The 18057-nt window shown below is 39.6% G+C and overlaps 1 protein-coding gene across 3 annotated transcripts in view; it reads left to right on the forward strand.

Moving 5' to 3' along the window:
- Nucleotides 1-18057, forward strand: part of SLC16A12 (solute carrier family 16 member 12) — a 64780-nt gene that overhangs the window by 16184 nt on the left and 30539 nt on the right. For all 3 annotated transcript variants that reach the window (XM_020803218.3, XM_020803225.3, XM_020803227.3), the window contains exon 2: nt 5329-5396. The gene's annotated coding sequence lies outside the window, so the exon portion shown is untranslated. The remainder of the gene's footprint in view (nt 1-5328; nt 5397-18057) is intronic.

The following is an 18057-nucleotide window of genomic DNA, read 5'->3' on the forward strand; positions in this document are numbered from 1 at the left end:
AAACAACACCATATCACCAAAAGAACACCATACTGACAGTGAAGCATGGTGGTGGCAGCATCATGCTTTGGGGCTGTTTTTCTTCAGCTGGGACAGGGACCTTAGTCAAGGTAGAGAGAATTATGAACAGTTCGAAATACCAGTCAATATTGGCACAAAACCTTCAGGCTTCTGCTAGAAAGCTGAACATGAGGAGGAACTTCATCTTTCAGCATGACAACGACCCAAAGCATACATCCAAATTAACAAAGGAACAGCTTCACCAGAAGAAGATTGACGTTTTGGAATGGCCCAGCCAGAGCCCAGACCTGAATCCGATTGAATATCTGTGGGGTGATCTGAAGAGGGCTGTGCACAGGAGACGCCCTTGCAATCTGACAGTTTTGGAGCATTTTTGCAAAGAAGAGTGGGCAAATATTGCCAAGTCAAGATGTGCCATACTGATAGACACCCAAAAGGTCTGAGTGCTGTAATAAAATCAAAAGGTGCTTCGACAAAGTATTAGTTTAAGGGTGTCACACTTTGTGTTCAGTCCTATCACACTTGACAACACTGACTAACAGTTCTTTCAGGCTGCTGGTGGGAAATTTTCCTAGATGCTAGCCACTTGAGGCGAATGCAGTGCTTGAAGTGATATCACAACTTTCTTTCTCTTTCTTACTGAAGCCCTTTGTGGCACTGAAAATATACTCCAAAGGGTTTCTCAAATCTCCAGAGCAGATGTTTGGGAACTAAAGGAAGGGGGAGTTGGGTTTATGCTGGCAATATTATCTTCAGGTCTGATGCAGAACCATATTTTCTTCCTGACAAAACATAAAAGATCTTGTTTCATTTTTGTGAATGCATTTTTTCTTATTAGCAAACTTCTAGTAAGACGTGGTGGTGCTGCAGGTTAAACCGCAGAAGCCTCTGTGCTGTAAGATCTGTAGATCTGCAGCTGTAAGTTCGAATCCACACGACGGAGTGAGCACCCATCGCTTGTCCCAGCTCCCGCCAACCTAGTGGTTCGAAAGCATGCAAATGCGAGTAGATAAATAGGGACCACCTCGGTGGGAAGGTAACAGCGTTCCGTGTCTAAGTTGCACTGGCCATGTGACCATGGAAGATTGTCTTCGGACAAAACGCTGGCTCTATGGCTTGGAAACGGGGATGAGCACCGCCCCCTAGAGTCGAACACAACTGGACAAAAATTGTCAAGGGGAACCTTTACCTTGTAGTAAGAACAAAATAATGGGCTACATATTAAAATGGCGATCCCTCAAGCAAAGGATTCATAATTAGGGTTACAGAAAAATTGATCCTATCTATTGTCTACCTAAAACTGTCATTTTGTTTAAATGAATTCTTTCGGGATGGGGGAGCTTGTCAATGGAATGGGAGGTAACCATAGAGACCAAATTTTTATCATTATTAAATACTGGCCTGTCATCAGACACACCCAGGGTTGTTTAAAGAGGAATTTTCCTATCAGTTGCCAATTCCTGGACGTGTAACAAAAATAAAGCAAATATTAAAGAAACTCTCAGATATTTTAAGTCAGCCTTTGAGATCACCAGCACATGTATAAGTGTCATCAAGGACCTCCTATCAAAGTTGTGGTGCAACTGGGCAACCAGACCTGGTTCAATGCTGATGTAGCTGTGACTGCTATGTGATGTTTCCAGGAAAGGGCCCTAAGGATGAAACCCCCCCCCCCCCAAGTTGTGCACTCAGTCACTAAGAGGAAGGGTAAATCTATCCAACACAGGGAGATAACCCTTGGTCAGGGTTCAGTAAACCACAGTTAACTTTTAATCATAGCTCTTGGTTCAGTATAATAAGCCAATGCCACTGCATAAAGAGATGTAGGAACTTGAAGGTAACAGATTGAAGAAGTGTTATAACAGTTTAATAAAAGGGCATGTTTAATTCACATTCACATGCTGATGTTGATGTATTTGACTCTTTTTGTATTGTATAAATGATGTGTTGATTATACTTTTGCTGTTGCTTTGTTCTGCTTAAATACTCTATAAAACACTGAGAGAAACCATGGTGATGTGAAAATGAAAGGGAACGTTTCTAATCTCTTCCTGAGTGTATTTCTTTTGGCTAGGAGGAGAGGAGAGGGAAGGAAGATGCACATAACCCCAGCCTCCTGCACAAATAGCTAAACTGGAGTTTTTGTGTTGTAGGTGAAATTAGTAGTCCTGATAGTTCTCACTTTCTGGAGGGGAAAAGGATAGTCATTACTCTCCCCATATACCTCCCCACTAGGATAGTAGTTGATGGGCCAATTACCATTTTCCCAAGGATTTGCCTCTGAGGGCCATAATTAACCTCCAGTCATCACTGTAGAATCCAGAGCTGGAAAATATTGCTTTTCTGGCCTTGCTGGCAGGATGCTTCTAGGAATTATAGTCCGAATGAATGAATGAATGAATGAATGAATGAATGAATGAATGAATGAATGAATGAATGAATGAGTAAATAAATAAATAAATACAAATTCTGCTTTGTAACTTATGCCATCTAAGGGTGATGTCATCAATCACAGTAATTTTTCAGAAATAAAAATTTTCTGATTCTTCACCCCGAAGGTTGCAAGGTTCCCATGGGATTCCTTTCATCATTTCCAAAAATTGGTGCCAGCAATCAGATTATCCTGGCAGTGATGATTTTCAGACATTAACAACTCCTCCCCATCTTGCAGCCACCAAGAGCTTCCCCAAGACAAAAGGGATCTCATGAGAGCCTTGCAAACTTCTTTGGGGAGGGGGAGAGGCTGGGAGTCAGAAGACTTTTATTTATGAGAAATCATTGGCTGATGACATCACCAGCTTTCAGTGGTATAAGTTACAGAACAGGATTTCAGCCCGTACTCTGCAGACTCAAACATCCATTTGTTGAAATAAAATAATTCTTCAATAAGAAAGGGAAACAGCTTGAGGTTGTTTTAAAATGGTTGTAGTGTTACTATGTTACAAAAGTCGGATTTAAAAATGGAATCAATAAAGAAATGACAGAAAAGTTCAGCACCTGCCTACCTTTTCCTTATTAATTATAGTCAATGTGGTACAACTTTTCAAGCCCACTGAAAGCTACATTCATGATCAATGAAACTGATACTTGATTATTTGGGTAACATACTTTTTAATTTTATTCTGGTATGGGAGCTCAAAAAAAGTAGGGGAGCATATGAAGAAACATGTAATCTGGAAAAGAACTAGATTTAATAGAGAAACCATTAGATATATCAATTATTCAGCAACCTGAAATTGCCAGCTGAGCTCACAGAATGTGCTGACTTATGCTAGCTATTCCAATTATCTTTTAACTTGTGGAATGCGAACTGCATGGAGGAAAAAAAGCCATTAGTTGTGTGCAGATCAAAGTTTCATGGTACCCATATAGTGGGCTTTTTTTAAAAAAAAGAGTCTGGAGTTGTTTTTATGTCTAAAAATATAGAAAACACTTTCCTTTGAGTATCACCTACTTAATTTTTCTCCATTGTTATCCAAGGGTTTTTTGTGCTTCTTTTCCAATTGGTCTTATTTCTGTACTTTAATCAAACCTGTCTGCTGTATAGAAGATTTCCTCATATCCGCAGTTTCAGGCATCCACAGTAGATTGTGGAACTGATTCCCCACAGGTATAGTACTGTATTTCTGTCAGGAAGTCTGCAGTATGCAAGCAAACCTTGGTGTTTCTGACACCTGCTAATCTGGAGATCTTTCAGGAGAAACACAGAAACAAAAAGGACTCTGGAGAAACTGAGTCTTGAAATATAGCCAATATATTATTTCAATTTGACAGTCACTAACATCTGGGCAAAAATGTATTTCCAGTTCTTACTGTTTTGGAGATATTTTGAGACCAAGCAACAAACAAATGGAGCTCTGCTGAACCGATCATGAGAAATAACCCTCAGTTATTTAAGTGACAAATTCAATAATATCTGTGGAAATTTTCTTTTTTCTACTCTTAACAATTCTGGAAATGTTTCAGAACACACACAAACTGTCAGAACCGTTTATGACTTAAGCTTCCATACTGGCAGTGTACTTAATTGCTTCTGATGAAGTGACTGCAGTCTGTGAAAACATATGTGAAATAACAATTGTCGGCCTTTTTTCCTGCAATAGATTAATATGGTTGCCGCTGCCACCCTGAAAATTTCTTACCACTGTAATTCAGTAAAGTTGTTGGTCCTCCCACTTCCTGCACATTAAGATAAGTCACACTGGATCTAACACAGAAAGTATGAGTAGAATAGTGTGTTTCTCCTCCATGTGATCTGAAGTGCCTGTGTGACAGAAGCAGCAATAAAGGAAGTGTATTGTATTCATCTCTCTTAAAGCAACAGAAGCCCTACTGCTTTTATGAAAGTGTAGCCATAATTCAGTCTGGCATTTGCTTCTTCAAATTGCTCACAGCCATGAGTCATAACACTAGTGTTGTCTTAGAACTGGCAGAAGTCTCATAGATATTAAGCCTGGTCGCTCAAAGTGCTTCAGATTTTGGTGATGTAACAACCTAAGATGGCTGCCTTCTTAGAAATTTCAGCTTTAGATGGTAAAATGGAAAATAATTAGCAATGACAACACCCTGTTGTCTGATTGTTCGACTCTAAAAGCACCATTGGTTGCTTTGGACATGAATGAAGAAGAAGCAGATTTGTTCACCTTTTATTTACGTTATGACCCTAGTGAAGTTCAGTCAATCCTCCTGGAAAAGGATTGGACAACTTAATAGGTCTCAGAATTATTTTGTGGTTCATTGAGAAGTTAGCATTCTGAAAGTAATGGATACATAGAATCAGAATTGTAGAGCTGCAAGGGACCCCAAGAGTCATCAACTCCCTGCCAGCACAGGGAATTCACAGCTAAAGCATCCCTTATAGGTGGCCAGCCAATCTCAGCCAACTTCCATTTAAAAATCCTCAGCAAGGGTAAGCCCACCACCCTCCAAGGCAGCTGATTTTATTGTCAAATGGCTGTCACTGTTAGGAAGTTCTTGCTAATGTTTGGTCAAAATCTCCTTTTTCATAACTTGAATCCATTTCTTCTGGTCCAGTACTCCTGAGCTGAAAACAAAAAGTTTCCGCAATCTATGTAATATCCCTTCAAATACTTGAATTATTCTATCGCCTCTCTTTTCCTGACTAAACATAATCAGCTTCCTCAGCCATTCCTTATGAACTTCGATATGACACAACTAAAAGAAGACCAGCAAATCAAGTGCAGACAAGGTTAAGATTCCTTTGCTGTTCCATCACAAAACTGGCAGTAATTCCAGTTCTGCTTAAATATCTCTTTTAAGAAACATGTTATGTTTGTTTTCTTACAGATGCCCTTCTATCTGAATGCTGTGATCTGCTGACAAAGACATGTCTGAGCAACCCTCAATTCCTTGAGGTAAATGTGTTTGATTTATTATTATTTTCACTAATGTTGCGACTTCAGTCTATTTACATTACTTAGAAAACAAGAATATAACATAGTATGGGGAAAAATAGGAAAGTGCTAGTGCTCCAAATATTGTTATACTCCAACTTCTGTTAGTTACAATCCCATAGGCAATGGTCAGGGATGATGGCGTTGTAGTCCGTCAACATTTGGAAGACTGCACGTCCCCATCTTTGTATGACTGGAGTTGTTGCTTCAAGCTGGAACTGACTTATAGTGACCCTAACAGGGTTTTCAAAGTAAGTGGGATATTTAAGGAATGGATTTACTAGTTCTACTCCTCCCAGTGAGTTTCCATGGTCAGGCAAGGATTTGAACCCTGCTCTCCAGAGTCCTAGTCCACCACTCTATCCATTATACCACGTTGGTATATTATTGGAGTATCTTATGCCAAAATATGTAACTGCTGCTGTACAGCACTGCATTTTAGTTCACAGCCATTGGCCATGGACCACAATCTGAAAAGGGTCTTGGGGAAGGGCAGAGCATGGTATGATAGTGGAATGGGAATGGCCACAGTAACAGGCATAGCCAGGTGAAATTCCTACCCTACCAATTTTCTCACCAAGCATAACAAGTGTACATCCTGTAAAATGCACATTTCACTTCCACACAATAGCTTACAACTTGCCTGCAGTTCTCAGTTTCATGGGGCAAAATGTAAAGCACCTGCAAAATGCACAGGTTTCTCTGCAGAGGGTGCATTTTATATCTTTTAATCACCAAATATTAAAAGGAATTAAGCTGTGACTGGATGGAGAGCTCCTAGGGCTATATTTGTCAGAGTCCAAATATTCCCCATCCCTATATTTCAATCAGTATTGTTGTTTGCACATGTCTGTATTTAAGTTCCTCCCAACAGAATTGTTTACTTTAAAGCTTACTGTTTCGCTCATTCAGACTTTGCACTGCTTGCATCTTAACAAAGATGCATATAGGGAGATATGGTCCTCCAGGTAGCCTCAACCTAAGCTGTATAGGGCTTTATAGGTAATGACCAGCACTTGGAATTGGGCCTGGAAACGGACTGGTAGCCAGTGCAGTTCTTGTAACAGATGCGTTATATGCTCTCTGTAGCCGGCCCCAGTCAGTAGTCTGGCTGCAGAGTTTTGCACCAGCTGAAGTTTCTGAACCGTCTTCAAAGGCAGCCCCACATAGAGCGTATTACGGTAATCCAAATAGGATGTAACTAAGGCATGTGTCACTGTAGCCAGATCTGACATCTCAAGGAAAGGGCGCAGGTGGCACACCAGCTTTAGCTGTACAAATGCACTCCTGGCATTGCCGAGAACTGGGCATCCAAGCTTAGGGATGAATCCAGGAGTTTATATACAGTATATATACACATACCACTCACTAGCCAGCAAAATGGGTTCTCTGTGCTCTCACTATGACCTAAAGATTTATATGGGAAACAAAACACTCACCTCCTGTCCTTGAATGGATCAAGGATCTTGCAACTTATAAAGCTCCAGGAAATAAGCAAATTATTTAAATGCAGATAAGTACTGACAAAAATCAGAGAATGATCCAGTATAAAATTAACCACCACCCTCTCCCCCAAAAAGATGACTGGACATTACCACAATATATGCTTAAGAAACACATAAATTGAGTTGCCAGCAATTAGACAATTTACTTAGACTTGAACAAAAAAGGGGGTTCTGTGTATCCTACATGATTTTTCTATTGAATAAGTGGCTGTTTAATGTCCATGGATTCAGTAGGTATGGAAAGTTCGGCCACTTTCTATTTGAACATTAGGTTTTTTATGTTGGTTTTGTCTCAGAGATTTGCTTTGGGCAAGAAATACGCAGGCCGTGATATAACATTAGCATCAAATATCCTTGAAAAAGTATTGGTGCTGGTGACAGCGGCTACAGGACTTAAAAGGAAATCATACCCTGTTTATGCCCTATGATTGTTGTAGCTTGAGGTGAAGGGTTGAAGGGATGAATGAGAGGGATCTGAATGCAGTTCAGTCCTGAGACACATGTATCAAAATCCTTATGCAAGATAAGCAAATGTGTCAGGACCCCAGTCACTGTTCATTGCACTGTTCCGTCTTTGCTACACATCAGTGAATTTCTTTCTTCGGTATTCATGGGTATTCTTTAACTTGGGTTACCAATCCATTTGTAGGGTTACATCACTCCAGTGTGTGCACAAGCAAAGTTGCTCCCCACCCAATGGAAAATATTTGCTTCTAAACACCAGCCAAATGTGGTATAGTGGCCGAGAGGCAAGCTTCCATGATTTTTGGCTAGCCACGTAGATGAGCCTCGTGGCGCAGTGGTTAAAACGCTGTACTGCAGCTAAAGCTGTGCTCACGACCTGGGGTTCAAATCCCAAGTAGCCGGCTCAAGGTTGACTCAGCCTTCCATCCTTCCGAGGTCGGTAAAATGAGTACCCAGCTTGCTGGGGGGGCAATGTGTAGCCTGTATAATGAAATTGTAAACCGCCCGGAGAGTGCTTGTAGCGCTATGGGGCGGTATATAAGTCCAATAAATAAATAAATAAATGGCAAAGGTCAGAAATTCACTAGATTAGTAATAACACAGAGTGTTAAATTGGGCCATATATGTTCTGGCTTATTTTAGGCAAATGGATGAAAATGACACCCAAAAGATTTTGATTTTCAAAAATCAAAATAGATATGGACACATATACCAAAAGTTTACAAAAGTTGCTTTTTCTGGATAACAACTAAATTGCTGATGGGGGCTGGTTACATAACCCCCCCCCCCCCCGTTACAGCAGCTCTACTGGTTGCTGATCTACTGCCAGGCACAATTCAAAGTGTTAGTTCTAACCTATAAAGCCCTAAATGGCATGGATCCAGGCTATCTCAATGACCATATGAGGCTGCTCCAGTGTTAAGATCATTAGGAGAGGCTTTTCTCTCGGTCCCACCACCCTCCCAGGTGTGATTGGTAGGGACACAGAAGGCGGCCTTCTCTGTTACTGCTCCCAGACTTCGGAACTCCCTTCCACAGGAGGCCACATTGGTCTCATCTTTCCTTTTACAAGCGTGCAAAATGCTTTCCCTTCATGCAAGCTTTCCCTCAGTAACTGGCTACATGACTGTGAGTTTTAAATAGATTGTTGTGCCTTGCTGATTTGAATGTGGTTTTTTTAGTATTGCTGTTGTTTACTATTTCTCAGAGTGAAGTTTGTTTGTTCCTTTTTAATATTTGTATTCTTATTGTTTTGAATGATGTAATATACCTTTGTATATTCATTCATTTTAGCTTTACATCTTTTCGTAATGATGTAAGCTACTGTACTCTGGGTCCTTTTTAAGGAGAAAGGCGAGGTAAAAATATTTGAAATGAAATGAAATGAGATAGATAGATAGATAGATAGATAGATAGATAGATAGATAGATAGATAGATAGATAGATAGATAGATAGATAGATAGATAGATAGATGATAGATAGATAGATAGATAGATAGATAGATAGATAGATAGATAGATAGATAGATAGATAGATAGATAGATAGATAGATAGATAGATAGATAGATAGATAGATAGATTGATTGATTGATTGATTGATTGATTGATTGATTGATTGATTGATTCTGGGAGTTGTACTCCATACTTTTCCCAAGCTCTACCCTGTCTTTACTTGATTTGAAAACATTTTTAAAATCTTCTTTTGAAATTCTTGGCAGGTGCTTTAAAAAAAGACTTGAGCAGGTAGCCTCAAATGTGCCTATAATTTTACTTTGGTTAAAGAGAGAGAAAGTGCCAACTGCTACCCTGTTTTCCCCAAAACAAGACAGGGTGTTATATTAATTTTTGCTCCAAAAATGAATTAGGGCTTATTTTCAGGGGATGCTTTATTTTTTTCATGTACAACCATCTACAGTTATTCAAACACAGTCATATCATCTTCTTCTGGTTGCTGCACAATGGTGGAGGGCAGGGTTTCACTTAACTGGGGCTTATTTTGTGGGTAGGGCTTATGTTATGAGCATCCCCAAAAATCATTCTAGGGCTATTTTCAGGTTAGGTCTTATTTTGGGGGAAACAGGATATATGTCATTGATCTGCAATGCCCAGCATTTCTTACTGTTGGGTGTAGTGGTGACAGTTGATGGGAGATGCAGTGCAAGAACACCTACAGTTTTTGCACACATGTTGCCTATTCCTGCTTTAGGTAAACATTTTTTTGGCAATTCAAGGATAAACAGAAATTCCAACTGCAGAGTTTTAACAGACATGGGTCTATACATAGGCCAACAGAACCAGACCGCAAAGAGATTCCAATGAATCAGTTAATGGGGATTTTGTCAGATTTGTGATTTGTTTCTACATGGCTGGCTCCACAGAGCAATCGAAACTCAGCATTGTTACAACATCTTAGTCAATATCTGCCACATAAAAGCCCTTTAGAAAAAAACCCAAAGCTTCTTAAGTATCCTCGCTTAATTCTTGTGGCTGAAGTAGGAGCAACATCTACATTTGGATATGCTGTTTTATTAGTTCCATAAATCCACTGAGGAACAACAGTGGTGGTAGTGATGGTGAGAATCAATACTGTGAGACCTGTCTATGTACCATGCTAGGCATTATAATTTTCAGAAGTACACCCTATGAAGCAGACCAGTAATAAGTGGGATTAATGGCCATGTAGAGAAAGATTAATATTGCAGGCCTGGTAATGGGTGTTGTACATTACCAGAAATTATATTGTTTGATTAGAAGTTCCAGTGAGCTTAATTGGGTATGTTTCATGTTTAAGATGAAACCAATTGATCCTACTCTTGTTCAGTTCCTCTCACCTCTTTTGAAAGTCAGGTGGAAGTAATTCTACATAACAAACAGTATGACCAAAATACTCATTGTATAAGCAGTATTCAATTTTTTCTTTAAAAAAAACCCATAATTCCCCCCTCCCCACTTTAAAATAGACATGCTGAAATGTAAATCCTCCTCCAGGTTCTACCCTTTAACCATCTATTTTATTAATTTATTAAACTTTTATACCATGCCATCTGGCCTGGGGTCACACTGGGCAATGTACAACAGAGAACAAAACACAAATAATAATTATAAAACACCAACATAACAAATTTATATGACATCATAAAATAAAATAAACAAAGGATCAAAAAGCAACTACTGTACAGTAAATTAAATTAATCAATGAATAACATTCAAAATTAATAAATATTAAACATTAAAGACAGGCGGTGACTGTTCATGTCCCTACTCTTGCTTTTGAGTTAGAAAAAGGAACAGGTGCAACTACAGGCTGCCTATTAGAATTAACATTCACTCTGACTCTTACACAATTTTCCCAGTGTTGTCCAAAAAGTATTGGTACTCAATGTTGGTGTCTTGCCCCCACTGATACGCTATTTATTATTTTATTGTGCACAAGTAGACACAGTGGGTGAAATCCTGTTGGTCAGCGTAATAAGTAACAACTTTAGACCTGTTTGAATCAATGGAACTTACAGAGGAGTTGACTTACCACATTCCCCACTGATTCAATGGGGCTACTATAGTATGACTTCCCTTAGGGTTAGGGTTAAGCAACAGGATTTAATTCACTATCTTGTAGTGACACATGTTATGTGCACAAATTATACTAGTATATTTATATGGCACTTTGTCCGGGTCAAAATCCTATAGACACTCTTGGGACTCATTCTGGTTCTGAAAGAAAATGTCTTCTTTGGTGTTATTTGGAGATTTTCAAGGATCTTACTCTCACATAACCCTTTCTTTAGCGATTTGTGTGCTCCTAATTCTGGAGTATTTATATATTTCAAATTAGTTGAATAAATGAGGGACCAAAGTGGGGATAGGAGGTAGATTCACACTATCCTTTGCATCATCCTCTTTTTTAGAAAGACATGAAAGTTTGGAAGGCTGCAATGAGGCAACTATGCCTCTGACTGTGGAATATGTATCATATTCTATCTACTGTGGCAGCTTTCATAATAACCCTGACAGGGAACACAGCCTAACGCCATCAAATTGTGTAATTAAGAGTCAGAGTAAATGTTAATTGTAATAGGCAGCCTGTAGTTCCACCTGTTCCTTTTTCTAACTCAAAAGGAAGAATAGAGACATGATTAAGATTACACCTGTAGCGTGGAGGGTCCTACGAGGACTTGAACCCTTTCCCACAAATGGGTGTTTGTTCATGGGCCCATTGTGCTATGTGGATCAAAGTGGGGACTGCAGCACCAGCATCGCAACTCCCAAATTTCTGCTTGCACAGTCCTGGCAACAGCAGTGATAGGCCTGGGGGGGGGGGGAGAATCCCTTTGGGTTGGTGGTGAGCCTTCTATAGCCTCAGGAGAGGCAATAGGGTTTGGAAAAACTCACCACGTCTCATGGGTGTGATAGTTAAGGTTGTGAAGAATGCATAGCCTAGCAGGAATAGTGGCAATAGCTACAGCTTCTTGAAGCATTTTGTTGCCTATGCGGCTACTCAAAAATAGTCTCCTCCCCCTGGTTTTTGCTAATGTCTAGCAAAACCAGATTCTACTAGATCTGGACTAGTTTATCCCAATTTCCCCCCATGGCTGCTTCCACAATCAGGTGGCCCTGAAGCAGTTCCTCCTTGCTCTCCACCTAAAAATGTCTCTGCTCTTCCCAATGATATCACAAAGATCTACTTGCAGGTTTGGGCCGTGAAATCTCATGAAGTGGGATGCTGCGGATCAGGCACCTCTGTCATGGCAAAAACTCTTTTGAAACGGAAGAGGCTTTGTTATTTTTATTGCTGTTGCTGAGGGCAGGGAGATGAATGATATTTTATGGGTTCTACTGTTCAAAGAAGAAGTCACATATTCCTTTGAGCTTGCCCAAATCTTGAGAATGCTTAAAGTATTTTTTAAAAAATCTTAGTCCAAGGAACTTCTATGGGCTCTGTATATACATATAACTGAACTCTGCTTTTGTCATGTCTTTTATGATGATTAATTTAATTCTTTTGGGCAGTGATCCTTTCAACTGGACAATTTTTGGAACATGCTGACATTTTCTGAATGAAAGCTTTCAGCTTTGCCGCTTTTAGCATAAGGTGGGCAGTTGTGGCCCTCCAGATATTTTTGGCCTACAACCCAACTCTTACCAATGTTCTTACAGCCTACAGAGAGGAGAAATGGGAGCAGGCAGTCTAAAAACTTCTGAGAGGCCACCATTACGCATTCCTGTTTTAATGTCTTAAACAAACAGCAGACAGCTACCTTTCAATGATAATTCATCTTCCTCAGATATCACCTGCTCTTGCATTTGTACTGTTTTGGGACCAAATGGCCTTTTTCTGATTTTCTCCCCTCCTTAAACATGTGTTTTCTCATTATAGATGCTTCTTTCTTTTTCTTTTTAAAAAGTGATAGAGGTTTCCTAGGCTTTAAAGTTGAGAGAGAGAAAATATCTTCACATTCAGTCCCTGTACTGTATTAAATTTCTATTTAACATCACCATTTCATCCTGGTAAGGTTTCCAAACCTTTAAAATCTTCTAGATGTCATTTTTTTCAAAATAATCTTTCTCTGTGGTTTGCCCTGTACAGTACTTGAAAATGCTGTTCTGTTTCTGCTGCTCTCTTCCCCCTCCTTTTTCTGCTGCTAGAGGCCTGAAGTCAGTACAGCTATTTTGACCAGCTCTTAATAAAGCTATTGGCTGAAATTCTGTTGTGCAGTTACACAAATGGCATAACTTTCTGACATGATTTGTGATTAGTTAAGAAATCTCCATATGCATTGTCTATTCCACACTGAGTCACACAACTCAGTATGCAACAGATAATGTTTAGGGAGATTTCTTAGCTTACAGTAATTTGCTTCCAAAAGTTCTGTTGTTTGTGTAACCGCACAACAGCATTTCAGGCACTATGTCACAGCCAAACCAGTCCCTAATGTTCATCAGGCAGTACATTTTTCTCTTTCCTGCACCTCTTTCCCTATTTATTTTGTCTTTAACTATCCACAGTAACAATTTGTACTTTCCATTTCTCATTACCTCACTTAATTATTACAGCTTTCTGCATTTTATCAGATTTATGATTTCTTGGGTTTTTTTTTTCATTTCTTTTAGTAGTTCTTCAACCATCATCTTCTGAGTCGTCCTGTGATAGATCCACATTTTAATGCTTTTATCCTTTGTCTGTGTTGAAGTCACTGTCTCCATGCAAGAATACACAGCTCCATACAAAGCACATCCTCAAAGCCAATTTTAGTTTTTATTATATATTGTATTCTTCATCTGTGGAAGCTGCTCTGTACCATCTCTAGTCTGTCCTGTATTGCATGGTTGTGATTGGTCAGGAAACAGTTAATGTCACATGTATAACCTAAAGAAACCCTTCCATTTTCTTCATGGCCTGTTACACACTTTCTCTTAAGATTAGGGCTCCTATTAATAGCAAAACTATTTGAAGTTTTGCAACTGCTTTGAGATTAGCTTTTCTAAGGATTCTGGTCTCAATAGCTCATTTGTTAACAAACAGCAAAGAAAAATATTTGATCTAATCAAGGTGTTTCCTTTTATATCAAGCTGAATGCAAGAGCGGTAGCAAAGCCAGATAAAAAAGCAAGTGAGGGGAGAGCCAGATGCATATAAATGATGCATGGTATGGAGAAAACAAGAGTGGCATTTTCCCTTTTCTTGTAATACTAGAATCTGTGGTCATCCAGTGAAATTGCATGGTGGGAGATTTGGGACAGACAGAAGGAAGTACTTGTTCATACATCAGGGAAATATTCACCACTTTTAGCAATACTTTCCATACTTTTGTTGTAATGCATTGCAGTCATGTGGTATATATACCTGGATGAGTCTCCCAATGTGTTTTAACATTACTGATTCATTTCCTTTTATTTGAATCATTATGGTTGGTTACAGTGTGATACCAATTTATTTTCTCTCCTGTTTTATGGGCTGCTGAAGTCCCTCAAGTTTATTTTTTTTTTTGGTTTTTTTTAAAGCAATGCATTGATATGTCAGGCAATGTTTCCTGGTGGGTAAAATTCCCTCTGTTGCACAGGGGCATTTGGAAGCAATGCCTTGCCTCAAGGGAGCGGGCACCTCCCACCAGCACTGTTCCGCTTGCCAGACAGTTGGTGGAGTGCTTGTGCTTTAAACCTAGTGACAGAAGTTTACCAATGCATTGATATTTCGGCCACAGAAAAATAAATGAATATATAAATATATTTTTATATAGAAGGGCAGCCATGTGGCAATAAAGACTGCTCCCTTCCCAGTTAATTTGCTTTAAAAAAAGTATTGATAGGATCATACACACATGCCATACTGTAAAGGAATACAGTGGTGCCCCGCTTGATGACGATAATCCATTCCAGGAAAATCGCTGTTAAGCAATATCATCGTCAAGCGAAAAAAAAAAACATTGGAATGCATTGAAAACCGATCAGTGTGTTCCAATGGGGGAACTACTTCATCGTCCAGCAAAGATTGCCCATAGAGAAGCGCTGATCAACTGTTCAAAATTGCTGTAATGCGAAGCTTCCCTGCAAAAAGCAGCCATTTTGAGAAGGGAGGGAAGCCATTTTGCAGAACCGGAAAAATCATCGTATAGCGAACAAATGGTTTGTGAAGCAGGCTCCTAATCAACGTAATGCGAAATCCCCCCATTGGAACCATTGTTTTGCGATCACAATAGCGATCACAAAAATGTCATCGTTAAGCGATTTCAACATCATGCGGGGTAAGCGTATAGCGGGGCACCACTTTATATCAAAATGCCACTGGAACAAAGAAATAGATGCCTCCTGGCAAGTGGGGATTGAACCACAGTTACACCGCTAGCTGGTAAAATTACTTGCAAATGGCCATGCATCATATGACCATAAAATTAAGCTATGACCTAACTTGTGTATAGGGACGTGGTGGTGCTGCGGGCTAAGGTCAGAAGACCAGCCGATCAAATCCACATGATGGAGTGAGCTCCCGTTGCTTGTCCCAGCTCCTGCCAACCTAGCAGTTCGAAAGCATATAAAAATGCAAGTAGATAAATAGGGACCACCTTGGTGGGAAGGTAACGGCGTTTCGTGTCTAGTTGTGCTGGCCACGTGACCATGGAAACGGTCTTCGGACAAACGCTTGCTCTATGGCTTGGAAACAGGGATGAGCAACCTACGGACATGACTGGAGTAAATGTCAAGGGGAACCTTTACTTTTACCCAGCTTGTGTATAAGCAGGGAACAGTTCCATAGTGTGATCACGCTCTAAACTACATAATTCATTAATGCACACATTAATGAAGGAAGAAGAAGGTAATGGCCGTCAGCTTGGATGCCTACAAAAAGATCAAATTCATGAAGAATAATACTATCAAAGACCAGTATGCATTATAGCTATACTATATACTCTCTTCTATGAGAGTTAGTAAACTAGTTGCTATGAAGTATGAGCAAGAGAGTGCTATGGGATTCATGCCCTGGTTATTGGCTTCTTGCAGGCATGTGGTTGGCAATTCTGCTGACAGAATGCTGGACTAGATCAGCCTTGGGGATGATCTAGCATGCCTCTTGTCAGATTCTGCTGTTTTTACTTCTAGAGTGTAGTATTGCTAATGTATTGCTGTAAATCCAGCATACAATATTTATGCACCATGAAGAGTAATATATTTACGACAGCATAAGGCAAGACAATTGTTCCCAACCTGGTCTCCCAACTATGCTATATGGTTTTGATGGGAGTTGTGTTCCAACATATGTGGAGAACATCTGGAATAGGAGAAGCAGGTGGAATGTTTTCTGTATTCCAGTCCACTTCATTAGAAGCATGAAATATTATGCTGAGTTATATATGTAAGCATATACATCTATCTGAACAATTCATTGGTGTGGTGATGATTTGTAAACAGAGGAAAATGGAATGCAGAAAGTACAGTGAGCATCAATTAGCTAAGTGAGGCCCATCCACAAAATAATGATTTATAGAAACCCTTGCAATTTGAATTTACTAAGTCCTGCTGTTATATAAACGCCTTTGCCCAGTGGAAACCTTAGGAGATAGAGTTCAACCTCTTGACATGTTATGAAACTGCTGTTTTGCACTGCAATCTGTGCTAAAAATTATTTCGCTCCACTGTGGCTACTTTAAGGCCAATGAGAGTTTAATCTAGGGTGCTGAGATTGGTGCCAGATTTGTGTGCATGTATTGCTTTACTTGAAGACTGGTCAGTTCATGCTGTGTACGATGCAGAAGGACAACTGATGCTACGCATCTCTCTGTATATATAGAGAGATGTATCACTTTGCAAAATGAACAGAAGGATTAACCTGTGATGTTATGGAGAATGTAAGACATAAGACATAAGACATAAGAAATTTATTTGTCATTGCGCTCACAAGTGGGTGCAACGAAATGAGGTGCTCTTCCCCAAGGTAAAACTGGAAAACACTACAAAAAAAAGTTAAAATATACACAACTTTCACCATCCAAATATAGATACCCCGTTTTCTCTCAGCAATTAAAATCCACCAAAAACCTATGGCCCCACATTTAAACTCAATACTGCACTTGGGTAAAAACTGTTCTTGAATCTGCTTGTCCTTGCTTTCAATACCCTGAATCTCCTTCCTGATGGTAATAGTTTAAAGAGCTGATATCCCGGATGAGAGGAGTCTTTCAGTATGTTAGATATCTTTCTCTTACATCTGTTCTTATACAATTCTTCCAAAGAGGGGAGTGAACAGCCAATGATGTTTTGGGCCGTCTTAATCACCCTTTGAATTGCCTTTTTCTCTGCCACTGTGCAGCTCGTGAACCATACACAGAGACAGTAGGATAATATGCTCTCAATCGAACTCCGATAGAAGGTGATTAACAAACTCTCAGTCAATTGTTGCTTTCTAAGAATCCTTAGAAAATACAACCGTTGTTGTGCCTTCCTGATTAACGCAGCGGTGTTTGCACTCCAAGTCAGGTCATTTGTTATGATAGTCCCAAGAAACTTACATTCAACCACCTGTTCCACACAAACTCCATCTATATACAGTGGCTGAATGTCTGCTCTTTTTTTCCTATAGTCCACTATGAATTCCTTGGTTTTTTGGATGTTAAATAAAAGATTGTTTTTTTTGCACCAGCGGGATAGCTGTAATACCTCGTCCCGATACGCAGACTCATCATCCCCAGAGATAAGTCCTACTAGTGTAGTATCGTCTGCAAATTTGATAATCCTATTACTGGGATGGTTATTGGTGCAATCCGATGAATAAATGGAGAACAGTAGTGGACTAAGGACACAGCCTTGTGGAGTGCCAGTGCTGAGTATCTTGTCAGTAGAGATGTAGTCATTCAGTTTAACCCTTTGTGGACGATTTGTTAAAAAATCCAAAATCCACAGACAGATAGAATCTGGAAAATCAAGATCTTTAAGTTTGTCTATTAATCTGTGGGGTATAATGGTGTTAAAAGCAGAGCTAAAGTCCGCGAACAGCATTCTTACATAATTCCCTTGTGTTTCCAAGTGGGATAAAGCCATATAAAGCACAGTATTGATCGCATCCTCGGTTGATCTATTTTCTTTATAAGCAAACTGAAGCCCATCAAAGGGATGAGGAAGGCAGGAGATAATATATTTCCGAACTAACTGCTCAAAGCACTTCA

The sequence above is a fragment of the Pogona vitticeps genome, chromosome 3 (assembly GCF_051106095.1).
Source record: "Pogona vitticeps strain Pit_001003342236 chromosome 3, PviZW2.1, whole genome shotgun sequence".
NCBI lineage: Eukaryota > Metazoa > Chordata > Lepidosauria > Squamata > Agamidae > Pogona > Pogona vitticeps.